Raw genomic sequence first — 16,949 nt, forward strand, 5'->3', positions numbered from 1 at the left:
CCATTGGTTAGTGCTTTCACCGCCCCTTGCCTTTAAAACCCGACGCACAGAGGTGCTCAAGGTCTCGGCTCAGACCTCTTCCCTGCAGTCCCAGCCCTTTCCCTCGTCATCGCTCCCTTACCCTTGTAATAAAACTCTTTCCTGGGAAGTTGGAAGAGACTGAGTCCTCTCTCTCCTTTCTCCGCGACCTGCGACCATTGGGATTCACAGAGCCTGACTGCGTGGAGCTCTGGAGGTTCCATGTTGGGACGCATTGTGCCCGCACGGTTCCCCACTCTTGGCGTTGCCATCGGCCAGAGAGTCCAGGGCTAGCCAAAGCGAGGAAGGCCGTGAGGAACAGGCAGTGTCAAGAGGGACTGCAGAGCAGGGGAGGAGTGTGAGGAACCCTATCCATGAAGGAGAAGGAGCAGCAGAAATGTGATGAAGTGACCACAACACCCATACTATCTCATTGCACTACTGGATGGGAGTGTAAGGTAGAGAAACTTGTAGTGAAGTCGAGCCCAGGAAGAAGCAGTTTTTAAGGTTTAGGTTTTATTTATCATTATCCTACTGTAATGTGATTGACAAGAAAGAAATTTTCCCAAATTTTTTCAGTCTCTTTAGCTCAAGTAATCATTGAGGAGCTTCTACCTGTTCTCAGCCTCTGCTTGCTCTTATCTCAATGCAGGAACCTTTTGTCAAACTTTCTCTCTGTTGTCCAGCTGAGGAGAGGAGGGATAAAGCACTTTTTGTGGGAACTTGAAGTCCAGCCAGGATCAACTTTCCTGAAAAATTATATTTGTTATAAATTTTAACTGAATCTTCGGTATTTAATAAAACAATCACAAAATCAAATAAATCAAATAAAACAATGTTATTTGCATTGAATCATCACACATTGTATAATTCAGTAATGTCTTTGCAGATTATTAAGTAGCCAAGAACAAAAGTGAAAGATAGCAAGCAGATTTTGAAACAGACTTAAGAATTAAAGCAAGTCATAGGAGACTTTTCCAAGTCTGAAATTAGCATCAGAAGGCTAATTTAAAGCATTAAATGATGTTATTTCATTAAATAATCAGATTCTGTTATTTCATTGTATTCATTGTTATTTCATTGGAACAGTTAAGATTGTAATAAGGTACATTCTTTATACAGGCCTGAAATTTTTATATTGTTTAATCATACAAAGATGATTTTATACATTTTATAGAAGCACTTTGTTTTATTATTATTTGCCTGTAAAGCATGTATGTGTGTGGTTTATATAGATAATAGCAACATACCCGTTTCCACATGGAAAATGACAAGTGGTTGAGATTTGCCGCAAGGGCCAAATGTATCCAAATGTCTCTTAACGACTAACTCTTAAGCAGGAAATGCAATCCAATGGAGAATATAAGGTTATGATATATGGAGCCAAGTCTGTGGAACTAATAACTGGAAATTATTTCATGGAACATTTGTAGACACTATGCCCATTCAGCTTTTATTTTTCTCTCGGTCTTATAAAGTGAGTTTTTTCGTTGATTCATCTTTTAATATAAAGTTTGCAAAAATTTCAGGGATTGATGATATCTAACTTGAAATATTTTGCCTTTTAAGTATTTTCTTCCCCAATCCATATGGAATAGGAATAAAGAAACAGTCTGTTATCTCTGTTTCATATAGTAGAATGAAAAAAAAACATAAATCCTGCAGTGTTCTAAAAGTTACATTAATCAAAATATGAAATCTGCTTTTAATTCCACTTAACCTACTTAATTCCACTTAATGCACACATGCACACACAGAGAGTCTGACAACACTAGTTATTCCACTTGAACTGCCAAGCAAGGTGGGTAAAAATTTGCAGAAAAGCGATAGACAGTGTCAGCAAAGACAATTCTACTTCAAGGTAGCTTTTGGTTACTTACATGTAGGTGCCAATCACCACCGTGACTTGGGACAGTCTGCTCCATTCTGGATATACAGCACGAGGCAGCACATCTCCCACACTCACATACTTGATAAGGCAACTGCTACCACCCTGTCTATGGAAAAGGAAGAGGAGTTAATAGAAGAAATTTTTGTTGTGGTTTCTGAGTTTGCTCATATATGATAAGCTTCCCATTTGTTTTTAAAACTCCTTTTCCTTGAGCATCTTTATGGTTATGTATATAACGAATTTTTGGCTCAGAGTGGACAAAAGATTAGCTCATTAGTTTTTGCTGGTTGCATAGTGTTCTGGATTTAGAAGTTCATATAAAAGGCATTTTTGATTTCCTTCTTTTACCTCCCTTCCTCCAATTGTTGTGCAGGAATTTTGTGGCCAATTTAGCAAAAGGTAAATGGCATAGGTTTGAGAAAGCCTAAATGCAAGTAGATGCTTTATACACAACTCCCACGCAGCTCTGCTATCGCGCTTCAATCCTGTTCTGTAATATCAACTGTCTAGTTTATTTCTAGGCTGCTCCTGAGCTAGGATGCTTGCTAGACATACTAAATTGTACAAAATTGTGGGTTTATGCTGCAGACAAATGAATGTTCTACTGGGATTGCCAAACACATTTTCAATTCTTTGAATTTGGTCTACTCTGCACAAATAGAGCATTGCTAGCTGGCTGCTACACACTTAATGTGAGAAACTTCTTTACCTTTTCAACAGTTTTATAATTTTAATTTACTTTTGCTGTTTCTTCTGGCACTGGGTGCAACTGTGCCTGTCTCTAGAATGTTTTTTATTTCTCTTTATTCTTTCTCTTCGTTCATTAGTCATTTGAGGCATCACGCATGGATAGTGTTGGGCAGCATGCCTGTTAAAAATGTCAGCTTATTCTAAATGTGAGAAATTCCTGCATACAAATTCTCTGCCAAGAGCTTTAACCTCCTTTAAGTATTTCCTCTTGGGTTACAGTACTTTTTGTAGAATAGGATCATTGTTCTGTTTTAGTGACTTCCTGTGGCAGCCCTCAAGACGCATTATATTTAACAAAGAGAATCCTTATGAGAGTAGTATTGAACTAATAATAATCAGAAGTATTAGCTCCCTGAGAAACATTTTCCAATGTGGTGGAAAAGCTGTTTCTCTGTCCTGAAATATCTGTAGGAATTGTATTCCATCTTGACCATTAAGGATGGCAAATAAATGGAGGAATCTGGTGATTCTCAAATATCATCAATGAGAATTGTTTTGCATGTGACACTCAAACATTTCACACACAAGAGTAACTGAAAGAAAAGACAAAGCATAACAGGATGACTGCAGTGCATGTTATACCCTACCCTTAAGGGAAGACAGCACCCAAGATTTGTAAATGCTTGTGGTTGAGAGAAAGAACAAAAGTCAGAGAGTCTGCAAACCAGATGAATAAAGAAGTTTTATTAGCAAATAACACACTTGGAGTGAGAATATGTATATTAGTTCCTGATCTACTGTATAAACAAGTGGCAGTGTTTTGGTTAAAGGAATAAGATTAAAAGGAAGTGAGAAAGACAGAAATTAATTAAAGAGAAAGACAGGAAGAGAGAAAGAGGAGGGAAGGAAGGAGGGAAGGAGGGAAGTGCGGAAGTGCAGAAGGAAGTGCGGAAGGAAGTGCGGAAGGAAGTGTGGAAGGAAGTGCGGAAGGCAGGAAGGCAGGCAGGAAGGAAGGCAGGAAGGAAACTTCTATGACAATTAATTAACATGACCAGTTCTTTCTTTTGCACATTTCTGGATATGGGTTGAAGGGCTTTGGGGATCTTGATCCCTCCTACAGTCCATGCACACTTCTTGGTCTGATTCCTGAGCTTGTGCTAGGCTATGTTGTGCTTATCTCTAGGAACTAAAAGAAAGAAGTTTGCCCTGGAAAATTGCTGCTCTACCTCCGCATAGCTCCCTTCTATAACCATACCTTGCTCTTTCCCACAGTGTGTTATTACTAAGAGTGCTTGGCTATTGCTACTAATCTTTGTCAGTTATTATCAACAATCTTTGGCTGGCTCCACAACCATCCAGCTTTGGTGTTTGGGACTCATGAATCCTTATCTTCTACAGATTCTGTGGTGAGGTTCTAGTTTACTGTTTCCACTCAGCAAAATATGGGACCAGCATCTTGGAACCTTTGAGTGCCTCTTATTGTGATATATCATCATGAAAAGAAGACTGGGAGTAAAAATTACCTTTTAACAGGTAGAGATCCTCGTCAGGATGCCCTACACCCCTGTCTCCTGCTGTGATACACAATACAGGGGAAAATGAAGCTTGTACTGGAGAGAATGTAGTCAGCATGGCTGACTTCCCACACAAAATACAGGCTTAAGGAAAGAATTAACAGAGGATGGGGTGGGGTGGGGCCGGGTGGGGCCGGGTGGAGTGGGAGTGGAGACATCACAGCCAGATCCTGTTGAAATCCTTGTAGAGGAGGAAAGTTAGTTCTGCTTTTATCTGATAAGCTGCACAGCAGCTGTTAATCAAGGGAAATAAAAACACATGTCTTGTTAATGAACCTGCAGATGGGATGAAATCACTCTCCTCAGATTTGACACTGATATCTATCTCCATCTCAAGGTTACCTTAGATGTAATACTGACGTTATCTGCCTCCAAAGTAAAATCACCCTTCACCAATGTCCTGGGGTGACTTTATGACACTGGTATCCCCAATCGTCTGGTTTACGTTATATGTTAAGACATGTAACACCTTTAAGACTGGCTTTGAGAGCAAGAGAGGGGGAAGAAGAAGCGCATCGTTTGTGTTAAAGAAAACATCACTCCCACACATCTCGCTCCTGGACTGTGTTGTCTGCAGCACGGACAGACAGCGGGACAGAGCTTCTCTCTGGCTTTTAGTTAGTTTTAGCTAGCTGAGGCAGAGGAGTTCCCTGGACCTTTGGTTTTTTTTTCCTTTTTTCCCTTTTTTTTCTTGGATCTGTGCAAGCCTGCTCTGGACTGAACACCCAGCCAAACCCTGGGAGCTCAGGCCTGTGGCCCACCGGGGCCTGGGGCTTGGCACTTTTCCAGCGCCGGAGGGACTGATAAGAACCTGAGCGAGCCGAGCTACACCACATGAAAAGGACTTTTCTTCCTAGGCTTGCCATCCCATCAAACAGAGAGAGGTTTTGTTATTTAATATTATTCAATTTCTGTTAAATAAACAGTTTTTTCCACTTCTCTCCAAGGAATTTTCTTTTTTTTTTTCCCGGACCAGTTGGTGGGGAGGGGGCATTTCCCTGGGGAAATCCCCATTTGGAGTTTTCCTCCCTAATTTGGCCTAAACTAGGACAACCAAGTATGATGTTTCACACTCAAGTTCCTCCTAAATGTAAGAAATATATGTATAAAAGCATGTTCAGAATGTGGGGAAGTTAGGGAGGACTCCATCATAATTTCTGGTATTAGTCCATGGGCTAAAACCTGTCTTCTTCTCCACAGGGACATCAACTGGGTAAGAACCATAGTCTGTGTGTTCTGAGTGAGTACCTTCAGCTAGATTTTGTTAGGGATAGAACATGTTTGTATATTGTTTTAAATAAATTCTTGCAATCAGTTACTACCATGGGAAATCCTTGAACCTTAATCTCTCACAATTTTATTAATAAAGAGTGTTATGCTCTGAATTGTCAGTGTGAATCCTTCATGTGTGTTAAGCAGTTGCTGGCAGTGGATAATACACTCAAAACTGTGAAGTCTCGGGGGTATTCTTTCTGTGGGCTGGTGATCCTGAACAAGCTAGTCAAACTGGCTTCTGTCCTATTGAACTCAATTGGACTCAGTAGAGAGTCCCCCTAATGAGATTCTGACAGAGTGGTCAGGCATAAGGGTCTCAATTTTCCTGAGGCTCTGTCAGACTAATCAAACACAAAGGGTTTGAGGAAATTTTCCACTTTCACATGGCAATCTTCTTTCCAGAAAACAGCATTTAAGGTTAAAGCAGAAAACAAGATCTTAACACAAGCTCCATCTTTCAAAGCAGCCTTCAACTACTGTATATTGAAATAGTTTAAGATAATTACAATTTTCTTAAAAGATAGCATAATAGTGACAACTCTTCATTCTTCAAACTCTTGAGTCTTTAAATTAAGTTGCTTTTATTTTTTTCTGGAAAGGATCTATAGAATAAAACTAAAGGAAGGAATTTAAATATTATATATTTTCAGTATTCTAGTAGAATTATTTAAAAAAAATAAGGGACTACAAAGCTCATTTTTTCCTTTAGCAATTTCTGAAGTCTCAGCCTACTAACCCTTTTCATCTCTTAATTTGCAAAATGAAATCTACAATCTATCTCGCTAAGGTTTCTTCCTATATTTCATAGAGCATCAAGTCTTCAGAGAAATAAATAGGGTTGCCAGTTGGATTTGGACTGATTTGGTTAAATAAGCAAATTGTGGTGTTTAAAACCATTCTGCAACAGTGTGCTGCATGATTGCAGACAGAGTCCAGGAACCATGGCCATGAACAGGAACAAGGAAACTGCTATACCAGGAAAAGAGTATAGCTTTCTTATAACCTTGGTACACAGAACAGTGCAGAATTAATAAAATTAGTGAAGAAGTCTGAAAGCTCTTTTTCCCATGGACTGAATAACATGGTAAAAATCAGAGGCTTAACCTATAGATAAATCTTCTTCTATTGTGTCCAGACAATGAAAGAAACCTTTCTCTCAGAATAGGAACTTTTATTTTGAAATAGGTAGTTCAGGTCCTAGATAGTGGAATTGCAGTGCAGTGCTTTATTTGAATTGGAAAGTTGGCTAACAATGGGGAAAGAAACTATGAGCAAGGCATAATAACTCTAGCAAAAATATTGCCACACTTGTAATAATACAGTTTTAATCAAATATTGATTTCATGTTATAAACCAATTTGTATCATGCTGCCTCATGATAGTATAAAAATAGACGTAATTAATTTCAGCTGTAATTAAAATAATTGTTGACAGAAGTAAGATGTCATTTATAGGCTAAACAGAGGAAACTTTCTCATTGATGTCCCTTACTAGAGCCTCTTTATATGTGAGACTACAGAACACTTTTTTAAACGATATTAAGACCAATTTCAGTAATGTTAAAATCCTTCTTTTTATAAAACCTGCATATTGTTTGAGCTTTTCAGGATTTCCTATACAGCCTTATATCAACTGTTAGAGTTAGGCAGAATGCAGTTATCTGGGTATACATGATACCTATGACTTGCAGGAACTAAAACCAGAGAGAGCAAGGGAAATCCTGGTAGGTGGAGCATCATGGTCTGTAATTTCTAGCATTCTTTAGATGTAATTTATTACAGATTCTTCACTTGGACAACCAATAACTGAATTCCTGTGTTTTTTCTTTTTCACCTGCTTTATAATTCCAGAGGTCTCAGGTCTTACATAAAAAGAAAACTCTCTAAAAAATGTGGATTAAAAGTTCCTAGTGGTTACAAATACGGGTTTTACAGTTTACTTAACAGAACTCACTTAAGGATCTTTTGAATCTCATCTGTCTCTCTATCTATTTGATGAGAATTTTGTAGGAAAAGCTAGCATTACTCGCTATGCTACTTTCATGCTTTTTTATTCATATCTATGACCATAAGTAGTAATTAACTTCTTTTATTCTATCCCACAGGGTAAGAAGAAAGTAAAAATAAAATAACTCAGGATTGTTGAAAATGTTTTGGTTTACAGCATATAATTTTTGGCCCTTAATGGAATCACTGTGAAAAATTAAGGCTGTATTTTTTTGTGGGAAGGAGGTGAAAAATAATGTGAATAATTTATTAAAAAAAGAAGATTTTATTTACTACCATTTATCTTAAGAAGCTTGCATTCATGAATCCTCCTTGCAGCAGGTGAGGATTAAAGGAAAACTATCTCACAGTGCATTGTGCCATAAACCAGGACAGAACAGGTTTTCATGGGCAGATCCTTTCTGATGCTACACATGCTACTTAAATAAATCTTATTTCTCTTGTCCCTTCCCTTCCCGCACCTTCCCTTCCCTATCTCCCCACCTTTTCTATTCTAACCATTCTAACAAAACCCCTTTCCCCCTCCTCTAGCCACTCCCTCCCCCCCTCCCCCCACCAATAAGTAAAACCTGAGTTTCATTCATCCACATCTTACCCAGAAAAGAACTTTCTCTGGGTACCAGCCTGTCAATGGTCTCAGGACTAATAATCAGTAGCAACTGAATTGAATAGAAATTCTAGTGGATGATCTAGTAATTGGCATAGAAAGTCACATGAGGAAATTAATAGCTTTGTCACCAGAACAGCACTGGAATAAAATGTGATCTAAGGCCCACAGCAATCCATTTAATTATGAAGGAAGAATAGCATATCAAATAACTGATCGCTATATGAGAATGATCCATTTTGTACACCAAATGAGGAAAGACCCTATGAAGAATGAAAAATATCAGTCTGTTAGTTTAATAATGTAGCATAGCATATACTCACAATGTTTTTGAATCAACCTTTTATGTCCAGTGGCTGTTATTTGAAAAAGTCCCCATTAAGATTTCTTTGAGTATTTATGTAGAATTAATACCTTTTTCTTTTTTTTTTTTTTTTTTTTTTTTTTTTGTTGTTGTGACAGTTGTGAGAACCATGGTACCTGAAATTTTGATTTGTATGTGGGTTGGGTGGTTTTACTTGGCAAGCTCTGAGTTTCAGATTTACATATGAAAGACTGAGAGGGAGATGGGCAGGAAAACATTAGGGGCTTTATTTACAACTCTCCTTTTTTTTGCAGTGTGTTAGCCAAATACTGCCAAATTTTGTTAGAGCAATCTCACGTCTGGTCTTCTCTGTCCTGTCTTACAAGAGAGTAAGAAGAAATGCAAAGAATAATAAACAAGTATATTTAAATATTCCCACCCTACTTCTTTCTGATAATTTTAAATCCTTAACAGGTAAATCCTGGCAGACAGTTTGATCTCTTCATGGGAGTAGTTCACACTGCTTATTAGGACTAACTGCTATAAGAAATCCACAGTAGTGTACTGTATCTCTGTGATTTTTTTTTCCCTGTGAATTTATTTTTGGAAGGTAGAAGTGTGTGTATCTTGGAACATGTAAACATCAAAATTATCTCCAAAGCTTAGACCTTGACAAGTGGCACCCTACCTGCCTGGGTGTACCTGTATCTGATGAGTGTGAAGAAATTTTCTACTATGCGTTTCATCACATTTTTAAAAATATATCTGAAATAAATGTGATGGTTGCTCCCTTTTGGTCAATAAGCAAAGCTTTAAAGCTGTAAAAGAGTGGGAGAAAGGAGTAACTTCCATTATAATTCCTATTTGGGATAGGGCACATAATTAGAATGGCTTCAGTTTATCCACAGCTGTGGGCTCTGGACTGATTTGAAATATTTTGGATAAAGAGTACAAAACACAGATATGGGAGTCTTTGATATTATTGCTTTAAATGAAAAAAAAAATATGTAAACTGCCTTCAGGATTTTAAGAGTTTCTTAAAGGACTTCAAGGTCAGATGCTTTTTGTTCAAATCAATAGGACTTTCAGATGCTAGTTTATCCTTCAAGAGTCCATGTATCAAGTGTTTTCTAAAACCCTATCATCTCTCCTGTTAATATAGTTTAAATGGTTAAGATGACCTGAAATCCTTAAAGATGCTGTATCTCATATTTTAGCAACTCCAGACTATTTAATTCATTACTTTTGAGACTAGCTGCTGTGAAGGGTCAACATAGTCTAATTCAAGCTACATTCCTCAAATATAGTTAACCCTTTTCACCCAGTCATAAGAGATACTGAACATAACTCTTGTCATATAGTTATGAGCAAAATAACCTGAAAGACAGTTTAAAGATCAAAACCACAGATTCTGCATGACTCTTGGGGAAGAAACTACTTTTACTCCACTATTTGCAAGCCTGAACTTGCAATTCTGACTGCCAGTTTCTGACAATTTTCTACTATTTATTTTCTACTGTTCTCATTTTTTTCTTGTTTGTACTTATTTTCTGTTTGTACTGTTGCTCTGTTGGTCTAAAAAAAGCTGTCTGAGTGCAGCCCCAGGTATTTTACCATGTTAGCTTCACACTCAATTTAAAGAGCAGAGTTGGCCAACTGCTGGATTTTTCTCCAGCTCTGAGGGATAAGCCACCTACATAATCCTGAATTTATTTTTTTAAAGGCTGTGTGTATTTTCGCCCCTGTCTTTTGGTAAATAGATACTCTCTAAAGCATTTTCAAGTTTCCTCCATTTCATAGTTGTTGCTTGTGAGAAAAAGATTCCTTTCTCCAGATCAAAACATTTGTCTAGACCCTGCTGCCCCCCATGCCATCTAACATCTGCTGTATCTTTTTGTAACTGCCTTGTGGTGTTAAGTGTTAAATGTCTTTGAAATGGCAGCCTATGGAAAGAGCTCACAGCAGATAAATGTATGATCTCTTTCTCTGGAATTCTGACAAGTGCCTGTCAATTCACACAAAGACAAAAAAGGTGTACTTCCCCAGATACGTCTCCCTTACTCAATCTTTAACATTGTTTCCTCAATAGGAAGTTCAGTAAATATAATTAGATAATCATTCTTCTATGCCTTCATATAAATAATTGTGTTTCATGCATTCAAGAAAATTTCTGTGAAATTAAAAAAAAAGATTTTCCTTTGGATTTCTTATTTTTTCTTTCTTGTATTTCATTCAGTGTATTGCAAAGGTACTTTGTGGTTGCTGTTCTGGAAAGAGGGCATTGTAAACATCTAGGTATGTCACAGAGTCTGCTAATTAAAAATTAAAACTTTTTTATTTGATTTGATTTACAGATTCCATGGTGAAATGCAAGTACTGTCTTGATGTCTTGAAGTCCTGAATTACCTTTTTATTATGATGTATTGGATGTACTATCCTTGAATATGTGAAAGGTGTATAACATATAACATAATACTGTGTAGATACTATGTTAAGATATTTTGTGTGGCATTGCAATGCAGACTACTATGACTTCCCATATGTGACAGATTTTCAAGTGCTGTAATTTCAGTGCTGTAATATCATTAAATCAGAGATTTAACATAATTTTGGATTACACAGAGAAGCATAATTTTCCCATACCTCTATAAAAATTTCTACCTATTTAAAAGCCCTACCTTTCTCCTTATCCCTGTGAATACGCAAATTCAAATTTTTCCCCCCACCAAAAAGAAAATAAATCAAGATATGTACTATTTCTTTCTCATTAGTAACATCCTGAAGTTATACAGCTTAAATATGTCAATAGCTATTTTATTTTCTTGTTTTTTAAATAATTTTGTTTCACTTAGGATTATTCATTCAACAATATATTAGAAACAGTAATTTGCAGCTATATTCTTTTATTTAATCTTTTTTATTTTTTATTATTATTCTTTTATTTCATTTTGTTGCTCAAGCTGACAAACCTTTGAAACCTAAAACGCAGATGTATCTGGCTGTGTATGATCACTGTTAGCCAGTATCAACTTTTGAGCTCATAGTTTTTCTATATTAGGAAGAAATCTGGACTGTTTTTTTTAGTAGAGCCTTTATTTCAGGTAATCACATAGAAGAAAATCTGTAGCCTGCTCCAGCTCTGCCTTTTAGGATTATTTGTAGGCCAAACAATGGAGTGTGGGTTTGAGGGTAGGAGCTGAGGTAGGAATATTTGCCAGTCAAAGACTAACAACCAACCAAGTAAGAAATGCAGGATCAGATGCATAATAATCAATATGTAAAAGGTAGCTTGTGCTACTCTTTTCCTTACTGATGCACACTGAAATTTTCATTACTTAGTGGTGGTTGGGACAGGACACTGCTATTTTAGATTTTAATTTAGTGCTTCTTCAGGCATCAGATGATTCTGTTCTTAGCAGATTATTTCACTTTTATTTAGAATGATGAGAATAACTCTAGATAAAATGCATAAGATACATAATGCATATTTGTCTTGCATTGTCAATTTTGTTTTGCCCATTGTCAGTTGTATTTGAAGTTAAATTATGTGTTTGATCATATTGTTCATTGAAGCATGTTTAGTTTTTAATGTCTGCAGGTTAGCAATGTGTTACGTGGAAAACTGTTATGAATTTTTATATTACACATTGAATGATGAGTTTTTTTCAGATGAAATTAAATTGTCTGGGTGCATATAAAGCCCATATAAAACTCAGTTGTTTATTTATGAAGTCTTCTGCAGATTAGTCCAGAACTGAAGACTTCATTTAAGGTATAATATATAATGGCAAAGGAATCTATAAGGAAATAAATTACACTAGATAGGTAAATACATGAAAATAGCATGGATCCAAGTACTGGTTTTGGACTATACGCCATTACTCTATCGTTGCTTTGCATAGAGAAGAAATATCACAGTTCTTTCTGTTGGCACCTACTTAAATTCTTACCAGACTTGACCCTCTGGTTTTATGCCTTTTGTAACATTCTAGGTAATACAGAGTTTTCAAGAAATTCTAGCTGAGCATCTGCTCAAATCAAGTATTCCAGGTAAAGGTCAATTGAAAACATGTTTAAGCATGTCGTTGGGAGCCAAACACATAATTTAATATATCTCTTCTTCGTTGTTTTTCTCTCTCTCCCTCTCTCTCTCTTTTTCTCTCTTTCTCTCCAATCTTTGCTTTGAAACACATTGGTATTGGCCAATATGTGAAATAAGAAACTAAAGGATTTGGGCTCATATGCTCAGATGGTAAAGACAGTCTTCCCATAGTTATCTTAGTAGCCTTTTCCAGGAATCAAAGGTCAAAATGATGTGGAAATTTCATGTTCAAAAACATGTTCAACCAGAGTGACATGGAAAAACATGGTTTTCTAAGGCCTTTTTTAATGCCAAAAGCATGCACAGCAGTACCTCTGACTTCACAGGTTTCTGAGAATAGAAATTCTTCTGATAATAAGTTATCTTCTGAGGAATGATTTCATCTTCTTAAACTTATTGAGTCTAATATGGGTAAAATGTAATGTCTTGTGATATGCAGGAGATTAAATAAGAAATTTTTCATTACTTTCTGAACAGGACTTTTATGAAAGACTGTAACTCTGGAATATGTCTTTTTGAACTTTCTATTAGTACCACTGAGAGGAGGCTGTCAGTGAATAAAATTTTTTGGACACACATTCAAGAAATAAATACAAAACTTAAGCAAGCTTATTTTTTTTGTGTGAAGTTAAGTAGCATGATGGAGTTTCATTTTCAAAGTAAGTGAGCATTAAGGTATCATTTCAGGATTCACACACAAATGGCATTCTGATTTAAGTAGGTTGTTCTAAACTTTGCCCTCATTTTAGAGTACTTCTGTGATTTTTTATTTTTTTTTTTTTTTTTTTATTTTTTTTTGAATACAGGACCATTTTATAGAGCTTTTGATGTGGCTAAAATGCACAGAGACATAAGGCTGTTGGTTGATTATCCAGAGGCACTCACTGATGCTAGCTGATGTCAGTGAAACCCTCCCTCCCAAAGGAAAAAGTTGGCATTTGCTGGGTCACTGAGAGATTGGAACTTAATGAGAAAAAAACCCAACAAAATGCTTATACCCTTTTCATATCGAAGAATGTGTTGAATTTATTTATTAAGCTTCAAGGCTTTCATACACAAAAAGAACAAGTTCAGGGAGACATTAAATAGAAAGCCCCAGTGTGACAGGACATTATTTCATATTTCATCCAGTATTTCCAATATAAAAGCTCTTCTCTATACAGAACCTCTCCTCAAACATCCAATAGGAGGCCTACAGAAATAAGGAGAAGTCACATCCTGTAAAGCTCCTGATGTCACAAAGGTTGTATAAATTGACTTCCTCCCAGTTAATCCCTCCATATTGTTCCTGGGATGAAATTTTCTATATATTTCTATGTGACACACAGCTGTTGGTTTACCCTTATAAGCTGAATAAAAAAATTATCTCTAGTATCTGTACTGGAGTTTCTCACTGCATATGCTCTTATTTTGCCTTGAACTCCCTTTGTTGCCAGTGGATTTTCTTGCATAATAAAACAAGTAAAGCATGTCCAACTAGAAAGCAATATGGGATGAGAGACCTCAATGTTGTATGTTGTACTGAATCTTTTTGTCATTCTGAAATGAAACTTTTTAAACCTCAGTGACATTACAGAAGTGAGAAACTTTATCTCTTCAAAAAGAAAGCAGAAAGCATTGTATACTGATCTATCTGGTGTAACTACTGCAAGGTTATAAGTCTAACAAAAATATAATGTTATCCATCAGAGCTGCCTGTTAGTTTATAAAGGCTGACTTTTTTATGCAATAAAATGTAATTTTATCCTTGAAAAAAAAAATTAAACAAAAGACTTAGTAGAAGTAATCTCTTTTTTTTTCCTTTCTACTTTTTTTTTTATTATTTTTTTTTAATAAGAAAGGAAGTTTCAAACAATTTCTTAAGGATTTCCTCCTGCTCCAACAGATTGATCATTCTATTTCAACAGAATGATAATTGCTGTAAGTTCTGTGAACTACTCAGTTTTCTTTGAAATCAATGTGTGAGTGAAACAGAAGTGTTTAGGGAGGGTTTCTGAAGAAAGAAAACTGCTTCAAATAACATCACAACTAAGTGAACAAGAGAATGGTGTAAGCTGATAAAGAAAAAAACCCAGGCTGATTAAGGAAGTGTAAATAGATAATAGAAGAACACAGGAATCCTATAATGTTTAGTCATGGAAGAAAAACTAATTTGATTTAAGAAATGTATGTGTTGGGAAGAAAGTGATACTGAAGTTAAATTAAATCTTCAGTTGTGAAAGACTTTTAATGGAAATACTATTGACCTCTTATGCTGGTTTTGCACTGATTGACATTTGGTGAGGACAGAAGATGCCACCCACGGAAATGAGTTTTCTGAGAGAAGCTGCTAAGAACTTCCTCTGTGCCTGGCAGAAACCAATAGCTGGCTAGCTCTGAGTACTGAAAACCTGTTAAACCATTTAGGAGCTAGATCTGCCTCTGCAAGATTCACATTTTAAAGACGGTAAGCCCGGGAAACCTCTGTCTCCCTTCTGGCCTTGGAGAGGTAAATGGGGACCGGGCCGGGCCCCGGCGGTGGCCAGGCTGGGGACGGGAGGCCGCGGGGCTCCGGCCGAGGTTGGGCCGGGCAGCGCCTGCCAACACCTTGCCGACTCTAAACCCTGCCCCGCCACCGGCCTGCGCTGTTTTGGTTTTGTTTGTTTGTTTGGTGGGATTTATTTATTTATTTATTTATTTATTTACTTACTTACTTACTTATTTTTAAATTTGATGGTGTCGGATAAATAGGAAATCCGTGCAGGACTAAGAAAGCTAATTTTGAATACCAGCCTGTAATATAATCTTAATGCAGATTGAGGATGTGCAATAGTAATAACTTTTTTTTTGGTAAATACTTATAAAAGTTTAGCACTCTTGCTGCATAACCACATAACATTTCTCAGCCGTAGGTCAGAGCACCTCATCAGATTGAAGGAGCTGTATAAAGTATGGTCAATGACTGTAAGAATGACTGTAAGGAATTTTAAATTTGATTTCAAATATATCTATCTGGTAGCCAAAACCTTTGAAATTAGTGCCCACAAAGACTTCTGTCTTTTACTGTGCTCTTACTGATTGTTTATCTATACACTTGAAGGTATACATTTGTCTTCTACTTGAGCTAGTCTCAAAATAGGTTGTTTTTTTTTTTCTTTAAAGCCTTACCGTAGGGAGAAAGAAAGTGTAAAGCTTCAGGAGAAGCAATTCTTACCAGGAGGATATTGATCACGACCAATTACATGAGCTATGTATACTTGCCATGTGAATCTGCCTTTTCAGAAGAATTTTAATTTGTTTATTCATTATCACTCATATATTAATTTTGTAACACTTGCTAGTCTTAGGACTAACAATATGTGGTAGATCATTGTGAGGATGGGAACTGCTGTGAAATTCTACTGGGAATTGGTAAGTCTCATAATTTGAAGGTAGGCTACGATGCCTTTTCTATTTATTGGGCTGATAAATTTGAAATAGATTCTAAACTCTGTCTGGAAAAATACACGGTGTGTTCCCCATTATTTCCTCTTCCTTATTAAAAGTTTCAGAAGCTAATGCCTGAAGAAATAGTCCGATTCAAGGGTAATCTAGACTAAGATTGTCTCTTTTCCAGTATTCTGTCAAAGTAATTTTATTGTTATGTCTTTTCCACCTTACCAGCCACCTAAAGTGAAAATTTTAGCTGTTGTTAAGAGTGACTCAGAGAGTTTTTATATTTTATTTGAAGAGTCACTAGTAATGCACTTGCGGATGAAGTTTCTGCCTAATACAACTGCTGACTTTATCCTTCACATTCCAAGAGTTTCCTTTTTCAGAAATAGCATCTTCTTTTATTTAACTCTTGCTGTTCTCTTGTCTGAAACGCACAGCTCAAACTTTTATGAACTGATGTGAATTTGCATTATAGAACCTATTCACTATAAATCAGCATAGCTTTCAGTGACTGAATGAAGATCATGCTGTCCTACCTCAGCTGACAAACAGGACTGGTTTCTCACAGCTGTAACTTTTCTTTTTATAGAAAAACTGCAATATGACTTCTAAATCAGAATATTAAAGCCTGTGCCTTAATTAAATACAGATGATGAAGTCTGTATTTCAATTTCAGTCCTACAGCTGTCACTTTGTCATCAAACAGTCTTAATCACTATTTTTATGACAATTTATCATATCATATCATCATTCTTTTATAAAAGTTCTTTGTAATTTTTTTTCCATTTTTGCATTCAGGCTCTAAATACCCACTTTTAACATTCTGCACTCTTCCAAAACCCTTCTTCAAGTTTCACTTCATGCGTAGGGTTAAGGTAGTTCCTTTCTGTCCACATTTCATAGAGTTTTAGACTGAAAGATCTAATATCAAAATATCAAAATCATAGAATGGTTTGTGGTGGAAGGGACATTAGAGAGAATCTTATTTCAACCCTGTGCCATGGGCAGGGATGTCTTCCACTAGACCAGGTTGTTCGGGGCTCCATCCAAACTAGCACTGAGCATTTC

The 16,949-nt window shown here is 36.5% G+C and overlaps 1 long non-coding RNA gene across 1 annotated transcript in view; it reads left to right on the forward strand.

Moving 5' to 3' along the window:
• Nucleotides 1-14,776: 14,776 nt before the first annotated feature.
• LOC131573630 (uncharacterized) overlaps nt 14,777-16,949 on the forward strand; it is a 28,408-nt gene continuing 26,235 nt past the window's right edge. The window contains exons 1-2 of the long non-coding RNA XR_009276222.1: nt 14,777-14,913; nt 15,794-15,857. This is a non-coding gene — a long non-coding RNA (uncharacterized LOC131573630). The remainder of the gene's footprint in view (nt 14,914-15,793; nt 15,858-16,949) is intronic.

Source organism: Poecile atricapillus, chromosome Z (assembly GCF_030490865.1).
Source record: "Poecile atricapillus isolate bPoeAtr1 chromosome Z, bPoeAtr1.hap1, whole genome shotgun sequence".
Classification (NCBI taxonomy): domain Eukaryota; kingdom Metazoa; phylum Chordata; class Aves; order Passeriformes; family Paridae; genus Poecile; species Poecile atricapillus.